The sequence below is a fragment of the Thalassophryne amazonica genome, chromosome 6 (assembly GCF_902500255.1).
Source record: "Thalassophryne amazonica chromosome 6, fThaAma1.1, whole genome shotgun sequence".
Lineage (NCBI taxonomy): Eukaryota > Metazoa > Chordata > Actinopteri > Batrachoidiformes > Batrachoididae > Thalassophryne > Thalassophryne amazonica.
The window spans coordinates 127,848,399-127,871,093 of NC_047108.1; the positions used below are offsets into that span (position 1 = coordinate 127,848,399).

The window sequence follows — 22,695 nt, forward strand, 5'->3', positions numbered from 1 at the left end:
GCGCTCTCTGGTGGTACGCGGGGGAATGTCATGATTTTCCACATTTTTTCTACATTTTCACTTAAAAAAAAAAAAAAAAAATCGGAAAAATACAATGCATTATAAATAAACGTTTCAAACTAAATGTGTAGCTTGAGATAATTAAAATTGTGTCTTAAAAAATATTTGTTGCAAACGTACTCTGCTTACGTAGGTACGTACAGGCTGCACGGAATCATGGGATCACTCACTTCAAATTGTTGGTGCAAGCAGGAACAGAAACGTAAATGCGAAGGGTAAATAAATGTAATGTTCTAACGTCGAAATGAGTTTAAAACCGTGGCTAAGTGGAGAGAAAAAGACAGAGAAAAGAAAAGTTGCAGATTAGGATCGAGAGGATATTGGTTCGAGCAATGTGGAAGCAGAACTGAGTAGCACTACTTCAAGTGCTAACGAAAGATGCAACGCTGACCCTGAAATGTCCGCGGCTTCTTCGAACAGAAAGCGCCGCAAAGCTGCACGAAAATATGACCCAACATATCTCGAGCTCGGGTTCTTTTGGAGCGGGGCTGAGGAAGAACCAAAGCCACAATGTGGTGTGTTCTGAAGTACTGTGCAACGACTCAATGAAATCAGCCAATCTCAAACGGCACCTACACACTAAACACCCGACTTTAAAAGACAAGCCGGTGGACTTTTTTTGAAGAAAACATGACGAGCTGAAGCAGTCAAAGTCCGCCATTCGTTCCTGTACTGCACCCTCAGCCGACGCACAGGAGGCTTCCTACGAAGCTAGCCTGCTCGTAGCTAGGTCAGGTGAGCCACACACCATCTGCTCGAAGCTATGTCTACCACTTGCTAAAAAAATAACACACATCATGTGTGGGGAGAAGGCAGCAAAAAAGTTGGACTTGGTGCCACATTGTCTGATTCAGTAAGGTAACAATTCAGGTAACAATAAATAACCACAATAAGGAATAAACATCTCTCCTGTGTGTTTAAAGCTAATTGAGAAGGCATATATGGCTATATTTTAAAATCGGTCATCATGGTGGTACTCAGACAGCTGAATTGTTTCTCAGGTGGTACACAGTATTAAAAGTTTGAGAACCACTGATGTAGTGTATTCTATCAGATGTCAGGAAAACTGTAACGAACACTACATAGGTGAGACTAAGCAACCTTTACACAAAAGGCTATACCAGCACCACAGAGAGGGCGCCAGTGGACCTCAGTCTGCAGTTCATCTCCACCTTAAAGACACTAACCACACATTTGAGGACAAGGAAGTTAAAATATTAGCTAGAGAGAAGAAATGGTTTGAGAGAGGGGTCAAGGAGGCATTCTTTGTGAAACGTTTGAAACCCAGCCTTAACCGGGGATGGGGTCTGAGACACGCTTTATCCCCTGTGTACAATGTGGTACTCAGGTCAAAGCAGTTTCAGTCTTTTGTTCATGGTAATGAGTCATTCACGTCATCAGCAGAGTCGTCAAGGGAGCCATCAGGAGAGGGACAGCTGCCCTGTCATTAGGAGGGTGCTAACTAGAGCACAATAGGTGCTAATTAGAGCGATTGTTTAGTCACTAGCCTATAGCAGTCTGCCTCTCGGTAGGAGGGGTCTGGTTAGGTTTAAAACTCTAGCTTTTGTGACTTCTTGATTATTCTTCTCTACAAGAGCCAAGACAGAAGTCAGACCACCAGAGCAAGAATTTTAGCTGAGGAAGCTTCTGCGATTTGAAGCGAAACGTCCTCGCGTCAAGCAACCCAGTCCAGTCGAAGATTCAAGCTTCTCTACTATGGAAACCACCTGGACAACTGAGAGCCTACAAAGAAAAACTGTCCATTGAACATTAAAATCTGGATAAAAAACAAACTTTTTAAATGTGTTTTAAGCCTGTTTGAGTTCAGTGACGATGTTAATTAACAGTCATTAATACCGAATCAACATTTTGTGCATGAATGTCAGTAAACGCACAAACTCTCACATTTGAGATTTAACAAGAAGTTATCAAAGCAAGATACTTTATTTACAGACCAAGTCAGTGACGTCAAAACAAAACGGAGCAAAGTGTGACTGAAGGTGTGATAGGTGCTGTAATTAATCTAAATTAACTCACAGAGCAGCAAACACAGAGTCCACCATTGTTTATGTTGCATATAATACGACGTCACTGCAGTTTGCTCTGACGACCCAACCCACGTTGAGGAGGTTCTATTTGTAGTGGAAAAAGACGCGCCTGGAACCAAACCGAGTAGAGCCGAGTCGAGTAGTGCTGGTTTTGTGTAGTGGAAAAGTGCCTTAAGTGAATCCAATGACCTTCAGCACGTTGTAAAAAGCACCAAAAATCTGTTTTTGCCGTCTCTTCGCGTTGTGATGTCGTCATTCATTTGACCTGTGCTCTTATTGTAAAAGGCTCTTATGCAAGAAACAGGAAGTTTAATGCTGCCTGCACCTTTGTTTGCCAGTTTGTGCTCTGCTTGTTCTACTTTTTCCCTGCGGTTGACTGACGGATCATTCTGGCTTTCTGACTGACCAAACTACAGCGCCGGTCGAGAAAAGACCAACACAAGAGAGCTCACCACCCCCCCCACTCTCTGTCTGTGTCTCTCTCTCGCGTGTGCGGGCGCATGAACAGTGAAGAAACATGACATTGTGCTTTCAAAGCAAACTTGTTCTGAAATGCAGAATTTCAATAAACTGTGAAAATCCTTCTGCTCATTGCAGATGCTTGGTGGAAATGTGACGTCGTCTGTCCATTACCATCCCAACTCCATGAGGCACTGATGAATTTGCCAATGAACAAAATATGTAAATACTTTGTCAATCAGAGTGTGACACAGTGTGAGCACAGGAGCACTTCTGGACCTTGTGGACGTGAAAATGGAGAAAATCGAGTTTACGTGTTGACATTCAGCAACATGCTGGATGTCCCACTGTTTTCAGTGAACAAAGTCTTGGAGGCTGACAGGAAAATTATGTTTTTGCGTTTTTATCTACTAGGGATCGCAGACAGCAATAAATGGATTATTTAACTGCGGAGTCGCCTGGATTTAAACAGGTAGGACAATTTCAAGCTTCCATGAGTTTTCAGTTTTAATATAAACGTTGTGCAAAATGTCTCTGTAAAGTAAATTATTTTCCATTGTGGTTAACACTAAAAACTGTCTGCGCCAGACATCAGCTGAGAAGGAACACATTTAATACATGACAAAAGGATAGGGAAAAAACAGACAGGCAATTTATTCCTTATTTGTGAGAAAATCAGATATTTTATTGAAATGGGCGGTCCGTCCGACAAATGTAATATTTGGCTGAGTTTGTGCAAACCTCCCAGCCTGTGCTTTTGTATGGTGTCTTATAAAAATTTAATTAAATCCCAGTTTCATTAGGAGTGAAAAATAATACTGCAGTTTAATAATAATAGTTATATACATATAAATACAAAGCAGCCAATCTGGTCTGTGTATGCCTGATCCCATCAGATCTCAGCAGCTTAAGCTGGGTTTACACTGTGCGACTTCTGACCCTTTTTCAGACGATTTTTCACTTGTGGGAGAATTTTTTGGATCATGCCAAGTTTCAGCTTAATCGCGTGTCCTGCATCGTGTAGTATACATGGCGTAACAAGCTGCGTTTAACCTCTCATGACCACCTCCAGATCGGCAATCGTATGCTCAGATGAAAATCAAACCCATTTGATATTCTGGTCGGCCCTCGTGAGAGTATCCCGCTGCTGAAGCAGCGCTATAAGCGTCTACGAGCTGATTTACCCCAACATCTCGCACTGTGCCTGTGCAAACACCGGAGAACACAAACAGTGATCATCTCTTTGGGAGAGCAGCTTCTGCCCCCCCATTCTTGAACTCATGTAAAGTCTTGTATTTTTTTTATTTATTTTTTTTTTTATTTTGATGTCTCCCATCGAGTTTTTGTAAAAATAAGAAATGCAAATAAAAGTAAAAAGCTTCGGCCTATGTTTTGCTTCCGGAAACACGAGTCCAACGTGTAGTTTTTGAATGTACAATGTGAGCAGTCAGATCGCATCAGGCCATATAGTATGAGAACATAAATCATGTGCTCTGAACTTTTACACCATGCAGTTTTGTTGTACAGTTTGAGCTGGAGACGAGTACAACAATTGAAAATATCGTACAGTGTCTGCCCAGCTTAGGCAGGGTAGGTCATGATTAACATTTGGTTGGGAGACCACTTAGGAAGGAGCCATGACCCCTGGGAGTACCAATCCTGGATGCAGCCGATCACTGATCCTACTGATCTCAGAAGGTAAGCAGGGTAGGTCATGATTAGTACTTGGTTGCTTACAAAGACCAGGAGCTTTGTGTGTTTCTCCTGGAGTTGCTTCAAAAAGGACATCCGGCATAAAAAACGTGCCAAATACCAATGTTGATCGCCAATGGATCCAGTGTGGTGACCATGTACAAAAACCCTGTATATTCAAACACCCATTTGTACTGTTTATATGGATAAAAATCTAAATCAATCAAATTAGCAAGACAACTGAGACAACTGAGATAAGCACCAGCACCAATGCTTCTGCTGGGACTGGTTGGGGCTGAGGGAGAGAACCAGGAAAAAGACATGCTGTGGAGGGGAGCAGAGATCGATCACTAATGATTAAATGCAGAGTGGTGCATACAGAGCAAAAAGAGAAAGAAACAGTGCATCATGGGAACCCCCCAGCAGTCTACGTCTATAGCAGCATAACTAAGGGATGGTTTAGGGTCACCTGATCCAGCCCTAACTATAAGCTTTAGCAAAAAGGAAAGTTTTAAGCCTAATCTTAAAAGTAGAGAGGGTGTCTGTCTCCCTGATCTGAATTGGGAGCTGGTTCCACAGGAGAGGAGCCTGAAAGCCGAAGGCTCTGCCTCCCATTCTACTCCTACAAACCCTAGGAACTACAAGTAAGCCTGCAGTCTGAGAGCGAAGCGCTCTATTGGGGTGATATGGTACTACGAGGTCCCTAAGATAAGATGGGACCTGATTATTCAAAACCTTATAAGTAAGAAGAAGAATTTTAAATTCTATTCTAGAATTAACAGGAAGCCAATGAAGAGAGGCCAATATGGGTGAGATATGCTCTCTCCTTCTAGTCCCCGTCAGTACTCTAGCTGCAGCATTTTGAATTAACTGAAGGCTTTTTAGGGAACTTTTAGGACAACCTGATAATAATGAATTACAATAGTCCAGCCTAGAGGAAATAAATGCATGAATTAGTTTTTCAGCATCACTCTGAGACAAGACCTTTCTGATTTTAGAGATATTGCGTAAATGCAAAAAAGCAGTCCTACATATTTGTTTAATATGCGCTTTGAATGACATATCCTGATCAAAAATGACTTCAAGATTTCTCACAGTATTACTAGAGGTCAGGGTAATGCCATCCAGAGTAAGGATCTGGTTAGACACCATGTTTCTAAGATTTGTGGGGCCAAGTACAATAACTTCAGTTTTATCTGAGTTTAAAAGCAGGAAATTAGAGGTCATCCATGTCTTTATGTCTGTAAGACAATCCTGCAGTTTAGCTAATTGGTGTGTGTCCTCTGGCTTCATGGATAGATAAAGCTGGGTATCATCTGCGTAACAATGAAAATTTAAGCAATACCGTCTAATAATACTGCCTAATACACAAATATGATTCAAACCACCGCAGCGCAGTGCCTTTAATACCTATGGCATGCTCTAATCTCTGTAATAAAATTTTATGGTCAACAGTATCAAAAGCAGCACTGAGGTCTAACAGAACAAGCACAGAGATGAGTCCACTGTCCGAGGCCATAAGAAGATCATTTGTAACCTTCACTAATGCTGTTTCTGTACTATGATGAATTCTAAAACCTGACTGAAACTCTTCAAATAGACCATTCCTCTGCAGATGATCAGTTAGCTGTTTTACAACTACCCTTTCAAGAATTTTTGAGAGAAAAGGAAGGTTGGAGATTGGCCTATAATTAGCTAAGATAGCTGGGTCAAGTGATGGCTTTTTAAGTAATGGTTTAATTACTGCCACCTTAAAAGCCTGTGGTACATAGCCAACTAACAAAGATAGATTGATCATATTTAAGATCGAAGCATTAAATAATGGTAGGGCTTCCTTGAGCAGCCTGGTAGGAATGGGGTCTAATAAACATGTTGATGGTTTGGATGAAGTAACTAATGAAAATAACTCAGACAGAACAATCGGAGAGAAAGAGTCTAACCAAATACCGGCATCACTGAAAGCAGCCAAAGATAACGATACGTCCTTGGGATGGTTATGAGTAATTTTTTCTCTAATAGTTAAAATTTTGTTAGCAAAGAAAGTCATGAAGTCATTACTAGTTAAAGTTGACTGACTCTGACTCTTTGTCAGCCTGGCTACAGTGCTGAAAAGAAACCTGGGGTTGTTCTTATTTTCTTCAATTAGTGATGAGTAGAAAGATGTCCTAGCTTTACGGAGGGCTTTTTTATAGAGCAACAGACTCTTTTTCCAGGCTAAGTGAAGATCTTCTAAATTAGTGAGACGCCATTTCCTCTCCAACTTACGGGTTATCTGCTTTAAGCTACGAGTTTGTGAGTTATACCACGGAGTCAGACACTTCTGATTTAAAGCTCTCTTTTTCAGAGGAGCTACAGCATCCAAAGTTGTCTTCAATGAGGATGTAAAACTATTGACGAGATACTCTATCTCCCTTACAGAGTTTAGGTAGCTACTCTGCACTGTGTTGGTATATGGCATTAGAGAACATAAAGAAGGAATCATATCCTTAAACCTAGTTACAGCGCTTTCTGAAAGACTTCTAGTGTAATGAAACTTATTCCCCACTGCTGGGTAGTCCATCAGAGTAAATGTAAATGTTATTAAGAAATGATCAGACAGAAGGGAGTTTTCAGGGAATACTGTTAAGTCTTCTATTTCCATACCATAAGTCAGAACAAGATCTAAGATATGATTAAAGTGGTGGGTGGACTCATTTAGTTTTTGAGCAAAGCCAATAGAGTCTAATAATAGATTAAATGCAGTGTTGAGGCTGTCATTCTCAGCATCTGTGTGGATGTTAAAATCGCCCACTATAATTATCTTATCTGAGCTAAGCACTAAGTCAGACAAAAGGTCTGAAAATTCACAGAGAAACTCACAGTAACGACCAGGTGGACGATAGATAATAACAAATAAAACTGGTTTTTGGGACTTCCAATTTGGATGGACAAGACTAAGAGACAAGCTTTCAAATGAATTAAAGCTCTGTCTGGGTTTTTGATTAATTAATAAGCTGGAATGGAAGATTGCTGCTAATCATCCGCCCCGGCCCGTGCTACGAGCATTCTGACAGTTAGTGTGACTCAGGGGTGTTGACTCATTTAAACTAACATATTCATCCTGCTGTAACCAGGTTTCTGTTAGGCAGAATAAATCAATATGTTGATCAATTATTATATCATTTACCAACAGGGACTTAGAAGAGAGAGACCTAATGTTTAATACACCACATTTAACTGTTATAGTCTGTGGTGCAGTTGAAGGTGCTATATTATTTTTTCTTTTTGAATTTTTATGCTTAAATAGATTTTTGCTGGTTATTGGTGGTCTGGGAGCAGGCACCGTCTCTACGGGGATGGGGTAATGAGGGGATGGCAGGGGGAGAGAAGCTGCAGAGAGGTGTGTAAGACTACAACTCTGCTTCCTGGTCCCAACCCTGGATAGTCACAGTTTGGAGGATTTAAGAAAATTGGCCAGATTTCTAGAAATGAGAGCTGCTCCATCCAAAGTGGGATGGATGCCGTCTCTCCTAACAAGACCAGGTTTTCCCCAGAAGCTTTGCCAATTATCTATGAAGCCCACCTCATTTTTTGGACACCACTCAGACAGCCAGCAATTCAAGGAGAACATGCGGCTAAACATGTCACTCCCGGTCCGATTGGGGAGGGGCCCAGAGAAAACTACAGAGTCCGACATTGTTTTTGCAAAGTTACACACCGATTTAATGTTAATTTTAGTGACCTCCGATTGGCGTAACCGGGTGTCATTATCAATCAATCAATCAACTTTTTTCTTGTATAGCGCCAAATCACAACAAACAGTTGCCCCAAGGCGCTCCACTCCTCTACTGCCGACATGAATTACAATCTTACCAAATTTACGCTTAGCCTTAGCCAGCACTTTCAAATTTCCTTCAATGTCGCCTGCTCTGGCCCCCGGAAGACAATTGACTATGGTTGCTGGTGTCGCTAACTTCACATTTCTCAAAACAGAGTCGCCAATAACCAGAGTTTGATCCTCGGCGGGTGTGTCGCCGAGTGGGGAAAAACGGTTAGAGATGTGAACGGGTTGGTGGTGTACACGGGGCTTCTGTTTAGGGCTACGCTTCCTCCTCACAGTCACCCAGTCGGCCTGCTTTCCCGACTGCTCGGGATCTGCCAGAGGGAAACTAACGGCGGCTAAGGTACCTTGGTCCACACCGACTACAGGGGCCTGGCTAGCTGTAGAATTTAGGAAAATGATCATTTCTTTACGTTGATTACAGATTAATCAACCGCTTCTGCAGCGACTGTTCTTGAAGCAACGAAGCAGTGCTCCGAGCCATTGCTTCGTGGGTTTTTGCTTCGCTGCTTTTCAGAAACAGAAGTCCGCGTCTTAATCCCCCACAAAGCCATTTAAAAATGTCAATCGTGAGTCACTTTTGTGTGGATTAAAGTCACTAACTAGGGCTCTTGTTTTGTTGTGGGCAAGAAATGAGAATCGTCCCGTTCCTTTCGCACGGCTCCAAACGCTGCGCTGCTCTCTGCCGAGTCACACTAGACTCCCGCCGGAATTAATAAAGCGAATCACCATTTTAAATCAAATGACACCTCTTTCCAAAGACTGTAACAGACAACAAACTACAACAGACTAAAACGTTTTTTTTTTTATTTTCCTCCCAAAATGAGACGTCCTGTGTTCTTTATGAATTACACTCGTGCTGACGTGCAGCCGGCTGAGCTCAGCTCAGAAGTATGGAGTGACATTTATGCCATTAATATCTGAAAGGAAATGTTTTTGACAAAAACTACAGATTGTTTATTTTTATTCATGTCCAGAGATTATGAATCCAGTGACCAATTTCATATTTATTTACTATAAGACTCAATAAAATGTTGTTGACATAGAAAACCCGTAAAGCCTCCTTTTAGTATACAGAAAATTCACTGGAGGTATTGATAAGGGAATCGATAATGGCATCGTAAGTAAGTCCCTTCGGCTGCTCCCTTGTTTTGCACTCGGGGTCCACAGGTCTTGCGAAGTACTGTTAAGGTAGTAAAAAAGTGCTGAAAAAAAAAGATTAGTACCAAATTAAAGTTCAGAATCTGAGGATTAAAAAAAATGTTAAAAAAAATAAATTTTTTGATGAGGGATTCTCAAGAAATTGCATTTTGAAAATTATGCTTATTTTCATCCAATTAATGTGGTTTTGAGGTTTCCGCAAAGGCACAGTATTGTAAATGTTGGACCAAAATAGCATTTAAGACATGAAAGTGGATGTTTCAAGGACAACTTAGTGTAAATATTCTCATTTTTGACTGGATTTAGTTCAGACGAGTTACATACCTCCTTAAGCCTATCTACCACATCAAGGTACCAATCACAGACAGGTTTTTTTTTTTTTATATTTCATATATGGTATTAATTCTGAAATATGAAAAGAAACAAGAACAAACATCTAACAGCTAATGAAAAATCATAGAAAGACAAGAAAATTCTGACACATATAGGCTACAAAACTCACTGGTGTCGTGAGTTGTAGGTCACAACATACTTGTGCAGTTGACTAGCATAGTCCTTATTACTCATGGCTCTTTTGTAGCTGCTTCCAACCCAGAGACTATCAAAGTCTGAATGCACTCAGAAGCCTGCTCTCACCAGTATCCTAGTCCTCTAGACTTTTGGCGTTTGAGGAATTGTGGTACATGCACAAGGACTGCATGAACCTTTGGTGTGACACTCAAGCCAAGTTCCAAGAAGGCCTCAGCAAACCTCTTGATATGAACCTGGAAATTTGCACTGAATGTCATCCCAAAGCAAGCTTTTCTGACCATGCTGAAGGATACAAAGGCATCCAGGACTGGTGCTCCAACAGTTAAAGCTCCTGCCTCATGAAGAATCTGTTCAAGGCTGTCAGTACTGGACAACAAAGTCCTGCACTGGTTGCCATTGAACTGTCCTCCATAGTGGGCTGACCTGGCCAGTCCCAGGGAAGCTGCTCAATCTTTTGCTGTGATGGAACTTTCCTTGCTCTTGAGTCTTCCATCAAGACAATCATAAAGATTGTTGACAACACCTAGCATTAGGTGCAGTTCCATCGGTGGCACCGAGTCAAGTACCAAAGCAGAGTCATCCTCAAGATCACAGAGCATTTGCTCACAGCTGTAAAAATGAGCCGAACTTAGCTTAGTCTTGCCCCTGTGATTAGCTGCTGCAGCTTCATACATGCCTGCATGCGCTCTGATGGAGCCAAGAGTTCGAAGTCTACCACCATCAAGCAGAAGGTCTGGTCTGGCAAAGTCTGATTTCGGCAGCTCACACAAAGGGCATGAATATGTCGAAGCAGCTGTTCCCAATCCCAGGAATACATTTGCCAGTTTCATATCAAATGCACAAGAGTAATTGGCATCTTCTGATCTCAAGGCTGTGTTCAGTTCAAGAAGATCCAACAGAGACTTGAGATTACTGTAGCTCTCACTAGCCTCCTCAACCATGACCACAATCATGAGCTTACGGACCCCTGAGTCTTTAAACTTTTCAGAGCAAGCTCCTGCTGCATAGGACCACTTGGTCTTTTGGCTAGCTGGGCAACTCATCGTCTTGTCTCTCAAGGTTGAGACAAACCTTGAGGAATGACCCTCCACCATCAATGCCAACCTTGACAAAATATCTGGTCAGGGGATGGTAACCTCTAATTTGGTGGAGATGGGCAATAAGACCAATAAGGTTACAATAGACAACAGTTCTATTGACCTTTCTGCCTCCAGCCCTCTCCTCCTTTAATGAGGAATCCATTTCACATGTCCTCAAAGTGAAATACTGCTCTAGGGACTTGTCTGCAGCTCTGAGCGTGTCCATAGCTCCAGGTTCAAAGAAATCTCGCCCTTTCCAAGATCGAATCATCTTCGCAGTTTGCTCAGTTTGCCTCTGTGACATATTGTTCAAAGTCATCAAACGATGGAGCTCTGAAGCTGGAACACTTTCATCCTGAAAAAGGGATTTTCTGGCTCGGGACGGACCAGGTATGGGGATATTTGTTGGAAAGCCGCTTGTGGCAAGCTTAATGGAGGAAGACTCTTTAGGTGCAGCATCTATTTTTTGCCTAATGAGAGCAGAAGCAGCCATTTTTGCACCTCCTGGATCTTGAAGCATGACATCTTGCAGATTCTTCCTCCTATCAGAAATACCACAAGGTTGTGGATGTTGGATTCCTTTGCCAATCACCTGCCTACAGCGTTTGCAGATTTTGACTGGCTTAGGTGTGGCTAACCTTTTAGGACCTGGCAAAAGTGGGCTTCCAACAGGAAAAGGCCCTTGCTTGGTTTTGCCACCAAATTTATGGCTTTCCTGACCAGGATTCGCTCTAGCAATCATGCAAATACTGCATGGACAACCCTGCAAATCTTTAAGTTCAGTGACTCCTCCAAACGTTCTTGTCAGGACTGGAAAGTTCAAAGTTGAAAAATCAACTGGATCATCCAGAACAGTAGGCTTTCCCTTGTCTATATCCAAGAGGATGTTTCTGCAGCGGGTACAGATGCCATTTGGCAACTTTTGATCACTTGGATCAAAATCGCCATGAAATATTTTTGTACTCTGTCAAGAACAATGCCAATGATAGCAGTCATGGATCAAAATCGCCATGAAATATTTTTGTACTCTGTCAAGAACAATGCCAATGATAGCAGTCATGGATCAGCCTTTCTTAAAGCAGACAAGGCAAGCAAAAGATCTATTGACATCATGAGTTTTTCCTGGAGGCATGTTGAGTTCAGCTAAAGTCACTATTTATCTCACCTTCACAAAAAAAAGAACCAATTGCTTTTGAAAGAGCTGATCATTTCTTTTTGGATATACCAAATGCTTTTGAAACAGTTGATCACAGCCCTAAAATCCTAATTTTCATGCTTTAAATGCTCCGATTCAAAATTTGCAATACTGCGCTTTTGCAAAGACCTCAAAATCACGTAATTTAGGTGAAAATAAGTCAAATCAAATCAATTTATTTATATAGCGCCAAACCACAACAAACAGTTGCCCTAAGGCGCTTTATATTGTAAGGCAAGGCCATACAATAATTACAGAAAAACTCCAACGGTCAAAACGACCCCCTGTGAGCAAGCACTTGGCAACAGTGGGAAGGAAAAACTCCCTTTTAACAGGAAGAAACCTCCAGCAGAACCAGGCTCAGGGAGGGGCAGTCTTCTGCTGGGACTGGTTGGGGCTGAGGGGAGAGAACCAGGAAAAAGACATGCTGTGGAGGGGAGCAGAGATCAATGACTAATGATTAAATGCAGAGTGGTGCATACAGAGCAAAAGGAAAAAGAAACACTCAGTGCATCATGGGAACCCCCCAGCAGTCTAAGTCTATAGCAGCATAACTAAGGGATGGTTCAGGTTCACCTGATCCAGCCCTAACTATAAGCTTTAGCAAAAAGGAAAGTTTTAAGCCTAATTCTAAAAGTAGAGAGGGTGTCTGTCTCCCTGATCTGAATTGGGAGCTGGTTCCACAGGAGAAGAGCCTGAAAGCTGAAGGCTCTGCCTCCCATTCTACTCTTACAAACCCTAGGAACTACAAGTAAGCCTGCAGTCTGAGAGCGAAGCGCTCTATTGGGGTGATATGGTACTATGAGGTCCCTAAGATAAGATGGGCCCTGATTATTCAAAACCTTATAAGTAAGAAGAAGAATTTTAAATTCTATTCTAGAATTAACAGGAAGCGCAAATGCAAAAAAGCAGTCCTACATGTTTGTTTAATATGCGCATTGAATGACATATCCTGATCAAAAATGACTCCAAGATTTCTCACAGTATTACTAGAGGTCAGGGTAATGCCATCCAGAGTAAGGATCTGGTTAGACACCATGTTTCTAAGATTTGTGGGGCCAAGTACAATAACTTCTGTTTTATCTGAGTTTAAAAGCAGGAAATTAGAGGTCATCCATGTCTTTATGTCTGTAAGACAATCCTGCAGTTTAGCTAATTGGTGTGTGTCTTCTGGCTTCATGGATAGATAAAGCTCAGTATCATCTGCGTAACAATGAAAATTTAAGCAATGCCGTCTAATAATACTGCCTAAGGGAAACATGTATAAAGTGAATAAAATTGGTCCTAGCACAGAACCTTGTGGAACTCCATAATTAACCTTAGTCTGTGAAGACGATTCCCCATTTACATGAACAAATTGTAATCTATTAGATAAATATGATTCAAACCAACGCAGCGCAGTGCCTTTAATACCTATGGCATCTCTAATCTCTCTAATAAAATTTTATGGTCAACAGTATCAAAAGCAGCACTGAGGTCTAACAGAACAAGCACAGAAATGAGTCCACTGTCTGAGGCCATAAGAAGATCATTTGTAACCTTCACTAATGCTGTTTCTGTACTATGATGAATTCTAAAACCTGACTGAAACTCTTCAAATAGACCATTCCTCTGCAGATGATCAGTTAGCTGTTTTACAATTACCCTTTCAAGAATTTTTGAGAGAAAAGGAAGGTTGGAGATTGGCCTATAATTAGCTAAGATAGCTGGGTCAAGTGATGGCTTTTTAAGTAATAGTTTAATTACTGCCACCTTAAAAGCCTGTGGTACATAGCCAACTAATAAAGATAGATTGATCATATTTAAGATCGAAGCATTAAATAATGGTAGGGCTTCCTTGAGCAGCCTGGTAGGAATGGGGTCTAATAGACATGTTGATGGTTTGGATGAAGTAACTAATGAAAATAACTCAGACAGAACAATCTGAGAGAAAGAGTCTAACCAAATACCGGCATCACTGAAAGCAGCCAAAGATAACGATACGTCTTTGGGATGGTTATGAGTAATTTTTTCTCTAATAGTTAAAATTTTATTAGCAAAGAAAGTCATGAAGTCATTACTAGTTAAAGTTAAAGGAATACTCGGCTCAATAGAGCTCTGACTCTTTGTCAGCCTGGCTACAGTGCTGAAAAGAAACCTGCGGTTGTTCTTATTTTCTTCAATTAGTGATGAGTAGTAAGATGTCCTAGCTTTACGGAGGGCTTTTTTTATAGAGCAACAGACTCTTTTTCCAGGCTAAGTGAAGATCTTCTAAATTAGTGAGATGCCATTTCCTCTCCAACTTACGGGTTATCTGCTTTAAGCTGCGAGTTTGTGAGTTATACCACGGAGTCAGGCACTTCTGATTTAAGGCTCTCTTTTTCAGAGGAGCTACAGCATCCAAAGTTGTCTTCAATGAGGATGTAAAACTATTGACGAGATACTCTATCTCACTTACAGAGTTTAGGTAGCTACTCTGCCCTGTGTTGGTATATGGCATTAGAGAACATAAAGAAGGAATCATATCCTTAAACCTAGTTACAGCACTTTCTGAAAGACTTCTAGTGTAATGAAACTTATTCCCCACTGCTGGGTAGTCCATCAGAGTAAATGTAAATGTTATTAAGAAATGATCAGACAGAAGGGAGTTTTCAGGGAATACTGTTAAGTCTCAATTTCCATACCATAATTCAGAACAAGATCTAAGATATGATTAAAGTGGTGGGTGGACTCATTTACATTTTGAGCAAAGCCAATTGAGTCTAATAATAGATTAAATGCAGTGTTGAGGGTGTCATTCTCAGCATCTGTGTGGATGTTAAAATCGCCCACTATAATTATCTTATCTGAGCCAAGCACTAAGTCAGAGAAAAGGTCTGAAAATTCAAAGAGAAACTCACAGTAACGACCAGGTGGACAATAGATAATAACAAATAAAACTGGTTTTTGGACTTCCAATTTGGATGGACAAGACTAAGAGTCAAGCTTTCAAATGAATTAAAGCTCTGTCTGGGTTTTTGATTAATTAATAAGCTGGAGTGGAAGATTGCTGCTAATCCTCCGCCTCAGCCCGTGCTACAAGTGTTCTGGCAGTTAGTGTGACTCGGGGGTGTTGACTCATTTAAACTAACATATTCATCCTGCTGTAACCAGGTTTCTGTAAGGCAGAATAAATCAATATGTTGATCAATTATTATATCATTTACTAACAGGGACTTAGAAGAGAGAGACCTAATGTTTAATAGACCACATTTAACTGTTTTAGTCTGTGGTGCAGTTGAAGGTGCTACATTATTTTTTCTTTTTGAATTTTTATGCTTAAATAGATTTTTGGTGGTTATTGGTGGTCTGGGAGCAGGCACCGTCTCTACAGGGATGGGGTAATAAGGGGATGGCAGGGGGAGAGAAGCTGCAGAGAGGTGTGTAAGACTACAACTCTGCTTCCTGGTCCCAACCCTGGATAGTCACAGTTTGGAGGATTTAAGAACATTAGCCAGATTTCTAGAAATGAGAGTTGCTCCATCCAAAGTGGGATGGATGCCGTCTCTCCTAACAAGACCAGGTTTTCCCCAGAAGCTTTGCCAATTATCTTTGAAGCCCACCTCATTTTTTGGACACCACTCAGACAGCCAGCAATTCAAGGAGAACATGCGGCTAAACATGTCACTCCCGGTCCGATTGGGAGGGGCCCAGAGAAAACTACAGAGTCCGACATTGTTTTTGCAAAGTTACACACCAATTCAATGTTAATTTTAGTGACCTCCGATTGGCGTAACCGGGTGTCATTAATGCCGACGTGAATTACAATCTTACCAAATTTACGCTTAGCCTTAGCCAGCAGTTTCAAATTTCCTTCAATGTCGCCTGCTCTGGCCCCCGGAAGATAACTGACTATGGTTGCTGGTGTCGCTAACTTCACATTTCTCAAAACAGAGCCGCCAATAACCAGAGTTTGATCCTCGGCGGGTGTGTCGCCGAGCGGGGAAAAACGGTTAGAAATGTGAACGGGTTGGCGGTGTACACGGGGCTTCTGTTTAGGACTACGCTTCCTCCTCACAGTCACCCAGTTGGCCTGCTTTCCCGGCTGCTCGGGATATGCCGGAGGGGAACTAACGGCGACTAAGCTACCTTGGTCCGCACCGACTACAGGGGCCTGGCTAGCTGTAGGATTTTCCACGGTGCAGAGCCGAGTCTCCAATTCGCCCAGCCTGGCCTCCAAAGCTACGAAAAAGCTACACTTATTACAAGTACCATTACTGCTAAAGGAGGCCGAGGAATAACTAAACATTTCACACCCAGAGCAGAAAAGTGCGGGAGAGACAGGAGAAGCCGCCATGCTAAATCGGCTAAGAGCTAGTAGCTGCGCTAAGCTAGCGGATTCCTAAAAACACACGAAGTGAATAATGTGTAAATAATTTAGAGGTGATTCAGCAGAGGGAGTGCTTTAGTTATGGCACGTGAAGATTACACTCTGAAACAAATCGTTATCTAGTTATCTAGATCAATCTAACTGCGCAGATTAAACAGCTAACAGATACAGCAAAACACCGCTGTGCTCCGGAACAGGAAGTGATACAATACCGCAGTGAGAGCCAACCACCAGTAGAGGCCAGAAGAGAGAAAATAAGCATAATTTTCAAAGTGCAATTTCTTGAGAATCCCTCATTAAAAAAATTATTGTTTTACATTTTTTTGATCCTCAGACAATGAACTTTAATTTGGCACATATCTTTTCTTCTGCACTTTTTTACTACCTTAACAGTACTTCGCAAGACCTGTGGGTCGCCACAGCAAATCCAAGGTGGATCTGCATGTTGAATTGGCACAGGTTTTACGCCGTATGTCCTTCTTGACGCAACTCCACATTACATGGAGAAATGTGGCAGGGGTGGGATTTCAACCCGGAGCCTTCTGAACTGAAACCAAGCGCATTAACCACTTGGCAACCACCACATGGCATCGATGTCAATAAAATCTTATCAATATCCATCCCTGAAGTTGAATTAATACTATTTATGTTAAAATGTGTTAGTTATACCAAAGACATTCAAAAACACAGAGATGTTTAAATATTAAAAAAATGTTTAAAATACTTTTAAAAAATGTTTAAGATGTGTAAAAGAATAAAAAGAAACACAAAGATGTTGAAATTGTGTGCATGTGTGTCGGTGGGGGGGGGGGGGGGGGCAGCTATTCATTTGTTCTCTGGGGGGCTAGAAGTTTGGTGTAGGTACCTACCTAGACATTTAGGGTTTTTACGATCTATCTTTCAATAAAATAAAATTTGAGGGGGTCATATGTCAGCCTTTAATAAATTTGATGCAAAAAAGTCAGGTAACTTGATGACTCTGGTTAATATTATGAATGATCACTGCATCTCAAAATACACAGGTTTCTCCCGTCCTTACAGAGATTTGTTTCAAGGTTGTAGTAATAAAGCCTCTTGTTCTCTGGCCAAAGGACAACAGTTCACACAAGGGTTCAACAATGCAGAGATCTGCAGAGCTATGCAAGGGTCAAACATTTCTTGCGAAGGATAAAGTGGAATTCTGATGATTACATTGCAGACCTGCACAAAAACAAACTGAAGTTATTGCCTTTACAAATATTAAAATGAGTAATGCTATTATTTCCTTATACACAGGAGTTTAGTTTACTTGTACAGTCTGGCATGTAAGCAATTTTTTTATTCCCTCTGTCCCTTGTTACAGCAGCAGAAGACAGTCTCTTCAAAGCTATAATATTTGAATTACAGCTTTCTTGCAAATTCTGTATCGGGATACAACAGCACAGCATCGTTTCTTCAAAATCCATCCCCAGAAGTTGGATACAAACTCCACAAGTCATCAGGGATGTTGAGCAACTTAAGATCAGTGTGTTTACCAACCAACTGACAAACTGAAATGTATCTTCTCAGAAATAGAAGACAAAGACAGGAAAGAGGGAAGGTGAAAGAGGGGTGTAGGAACAATGTGATTGCTATTAAAATAGAGGAGGTGCGCAGAGAGGCCAAGGTAAGCGGAGGAATAAAACTCTGACCCACCAACAGACCCACTCACCCAGTGTGCCAAATGGGCAGAAGTGTTTGGAGTGTAATCTGCTTTCATCATGTACGACAGCAGTACAAGCCTTTCTGAATTTAGAAATGAAAGTCATTGCCAGCAGCTTTTAAGGAAATGCCATCTCAATGAAGGGACAAATAAATAAAAACCTTTAGACTGAGACACCGCAATTGAGGATTTACTTAGTAAAGCAGAACTGACATTTCACACAATAATTGATTTAACCATTTCTTGTTACTAGAGGGGGAACAAGATTTACCATCTACAACAACATCATGACTGTTGTTTTTAAGACATGCAATCTGACATTATCAAGTATTTAGGCCTATGCCGCTGGTTGTAACAGAGGAATGTCTCCAGATTACGCAGTTTTGAGTTTTATTTTGACGGCTGAAGGTGGATTTTGAAAACCCTTTGAATTGGAAATAATCAGCTATGTCTGGCAACAATGCACCATGCAGACACCTCCAGCCTTGCAATCTACCGCAAAATATTTAGCTCCTCAGTGCAGAGCAACCTCACTAGCAATGTTAAAAACACTTGTGCTATTTAATGTGTTGCTTTTTCAAATGTTTGATTCAGGTCGCGACACAGGGTCTGCTTCTCGATACAACAGCTTTAGCCCCTTTCACACCGGGCCTGCATACAGTTGCATACGCTGAATATCTAATAAGGCAGTGAGTGGACGTGGAGATGTCCTCCATGAGGACATTGGATGTGGACATGTCATCTACTTGGTGATCAGTCTTTGAGCAGGAGTTGATGGATTTTATTTAACACAATCATGAGAGAACATATGAAAAGGTGAGAGCGCCGAGGAGCTGCAGCCAGGCTGCGTGATTTATAGCTCGGCAACAATGGAGGACAGCAGGAATCATAAATTGGAGTTGGGTAGTGTTATATTGTGTGGATGTAGCATCCAGTCACTGTTACATTGCCTCAACCTGCATGAAACTACTTCCTTTCTGTATTCAGTGCGCTACACTGAAAATCTGTGAAAAATTAAACATTTAATTTTTTGTGTCTGTTTTTGCATCTGTTTTGCGTCACCATTTGCATCCCTCAGCAGGGCTTGACATAAACCAATTTGCCCCACTGGCCCACAGGGACAGTAGAATTTAGAAGTTAGTGGCCCACAGTGTAGGAGCAATGGCCCATGGTTTTGCGCGTGAGTTCATGATATTCCACCTTGAAATCCTGCAAATAAAACTGCCTATATAATATAAACCAATCCAGAAAAAACATAAAATAGTCTATGGACCATGAAGTAAAAAAAAAAAAAAAAAAAAAAAAAAAAAAGAATTCTCAAGTGTAAAAAAATAAAGTGACTCATAAAATTTAGAGGGCATTTTTTAAGCAACCCTCAGAGTTGGATAACTCAGTCAGAAATGTAAAATTCAGATGTAGGTCTATATCAAAACTAAAAATTATGCCTTGTCTGGATTGGAGTTATAGATCTAAAAAAAAAATGCTTTGCTCCTTTGCTAATGTTATCACCGTGGGGTTTCCACAAAGGCAAGCTGGTTAGACTTTTAAACTAGCTTCAAAACAGCCAGGGTCTACGAGGACCAAGCATATACTTTACTTGTCAGCATACGACAGATAGGCCCAGCAGATTTGGCAGAAAACCTCATTCTTCTCTTGGCCATGACCAAACCATGGCCATTTCTGTGGCCAGGTCGGGACAAAACCTCTCTTCCTCTTGTTGCTTTCATATAGCCTGTCTCTCTCCCTTAACTCATCATCACTAAGCTTCCTCTTCTGGCCAATTCCTTTAGCTAAACTCTTTCCTGGTTGTTGTCTGGGTTCGGGTGGATGTAGTTTAAACATATTTCAATTCGAAATTCAAAGCGTTCTGTTAGAGTTGCGTCTTGTTTGTGTTCGTTTCCACCTTGAAATCCTGCAAATAAACTCTGGACCTAAATAAACTCTACATGGTGGCTCCTTGATCTCTGAATATAAACAGAAATAATCAAAATCTAGTTTTTGTCAAAAGCATTTCCTTTCAGGCATTATTGGCATGAATGTCTTTCCATACCTCTGAGATGAGCTCTTTCAGCTGGCTGTGCTTCACGTCAGCATCAGTTTAATTCATGAAGAATGCAGGACGTCTCATTTTGGGAAGAAAAAAAGCGTTTTAGTCGATAGTAGTTTATTTTCTGTATTACAGCGTTTGGAAAGAGGTGCCATTTTTGTTAAAGTGGCAATTCGTTTTGAAGTTATTATTTCCGGCCGGACTCTGGTCTTGGCAGAGAGCGGCGCAGCATTTGGCACTGTGCCAACGGAACGGAGTACGATTCTCGTTTCTTGACTGCCACAAGACAAGATCCCACTTAGCGACTTTAACCCTCTGGGGTCCGAGGGCATTTTTTGGACAGTTCACTCGCCTGGCATAAATGTTTTATTATTGCTGTTAACAGCTCTCCCTGCATCCCACAATCAAGTTTTATGTCTCTCTTTTTTTCAGGACAACCTGTGCTTTCAGAATATATATGCTTTTGTTGTGTTTTATAAGTGTAATAAAGGTTTACAATCAAAACTAAGGAAGGAAAAAGTAAAGCGGAAAATAATTTTCCACACACATTTATTCAAAACACACAGCAAACTATAATAAACAACTGTTTTGACACTTGTCTTGAGTGAAAGACTGTACAACAAAAAGGTTCAAACAATAAACACAAATGCACATTTTGAACAATATATACAAAATGGTCTATGCGTTTTTTTGTCTTCATGGTAAAAGCAACAGAGTTATCCAGTAACATTCACATGCAAACTAGTGGAGCAATCCTGATAGTTACACACTCTTTGTTTGAGCATGTGAGATTGTCATCAAAGGCTCTCCGTCTGCTTTCACTGATCGTTGTGCGTAATGGCACAGGGCGCATTTGGAGCCCAATAGTATGTACTAATTGGAGCACCCAGAGGGCTATTCAAACGGGCCAACTAGTAACATGTCACTCCTGAAAACGATCTTTCTTTCTTCTTTTCACGTGAGGTAAATCTGTCCTATGATTGGATTTTGGAAAACCATGTTCCGATTGGACACACAATGCGCACGTCATCACAGCTTCTATGAGGAGTACAAAGATGGCCGATGGCTGGTTCGAAAGTCCGTGGAGTTAACTTTTCAGCAAAAAAAAAGAAAAGTAAGTTTCTATCTCATATCATTAAAAAGTTATTTATAATTTAGTAAAGCTTGGTCTTCGCCATCGTATACGATGGCGTCGGCCCCAGAGGGTTAATCTGCACAAAAGTGACTCACAGTCATGATTGCTATATTTTAATGGCTTTGAGAGGAGTTAAGAAGCAGACTTGACGCTTCTGAAGAGTTATTATTACTATTATTGATGATGTTGTTGTTGCTATTATTATTATTAATAATATATAAATTAAAAAATATTACAATTTTTTAATACATTTGACTCTTTTACAGCAAGCCCTGAGCCATTACAACCCCTGGCAAAAATTATGGAATCACCGGCCTCAGAGGATGTTCATTCAGTTGTTTAATTTTGTAGAAAAAAAGCAGATCACAGACATGACACAAAACTAAAGTCATTTCAAATGGCAACTTTCTGGCTTTAAGAAACCAGGAAAAAAAGATTGTGGCAGTCAGTAACGGTTACTTTTTTAGACCAAGCAGAGGAAAAAAATATGGAATCACTCAATTCTGAGGAAAAAATTATGGAATCATCCTGTAAATTCTCATCCCCCAAATTAACACCTGCATCAAATCAGATCTGCTCATTGACATTGACCCTATGCCATGACATTGACCCTATGTGTCTTTTTGCAAGTAATGTTTTTGCAGTTTTTGCTCTATGGCAAGATGCATTATCATCTTGAAAAATGATTTCATCATCCCAAAATATCAACGTAAACTTGTGCATTTATTGATGATGTAATGACAGCCATCTCCCCAGTGCCTTTACCTGACATGCAGCCCCATATCATCAATGACTGTGGAAATTTACATGTTCTCTTCAGGCAGTCTTTATAAATCTCATTGGAAAGGCACCAAACAAAAGTTCCAGCATCATCACCTTGCCCAATGCAGATTCGAGATTCATCACTGAATATGACTTTCATCCAGTCATCCACAGTCCACAATTGCTTTTCCTTAGCCCATTGTAACCTTGTTTTTTCTGTTTAGGTGTTAATGATGCCTTTCGTTTAGCTTTTCTGTATGTAAATCCCATTTCCTTTAGGCAGTTTCTTACAGTTCGGTCACAGACGTTGACTCCAGTTTCCTCCCATTCGTTCCTCATTTGTTTTGTTGTACATTTTTCGATTTTTGAGACATATTGCTTTAAGTTTTCTGTCTTGACGCTTTGATGTCTTCCTTGGTCTACCAGTATGTTTGCCTTTAACAACCTTCCCATGTTGTTTGTATTTGGTCCAGAGTTTAGACACAGCTGACTGTGAACAACCAACATCTTTTGCAACATTGCGTGATGATTTACCCTCTTTTAAGAGTTTGATAATCCTCTCCTTTGTTTCAATTGACATCTCTCGTGTTGGAGCCATGATTCATGTCAGTCCACTTGGTGCAACAGCTCTCCAAGGTGTGTTCACTCCTTTTTAGATGCAGACTAACGAGCAGATC

General features: G+C 40.9%; 1 protein-coding gene and 1 long non-coding RNA gene across 3 annotated transcripts in view; one reads left to right on the forward strand and one right to left on the reverse strand.

Annotated features, from left to right (window-relative positions):
* klhl21 (kelch-like family member 21) overlaps positions 1-22,695 on the reverse strand; it is a 51,858-nt gene that overhangs the window by 16,014 nt on the left and 13,149 nt on the right. The window lies entirely within an intron of this gene.
* On the forward strand, positions 13,303-19,007 carry LOC117513092. The gene is made up of 3 exons (XR_004561452.1): positions 13,303-13,313; positions 15,442-15,447; positions 18,918-19,007. It is a non-coding gene; the product is annotated as an uncharacterized LOC117513092 (long non-coding RNA).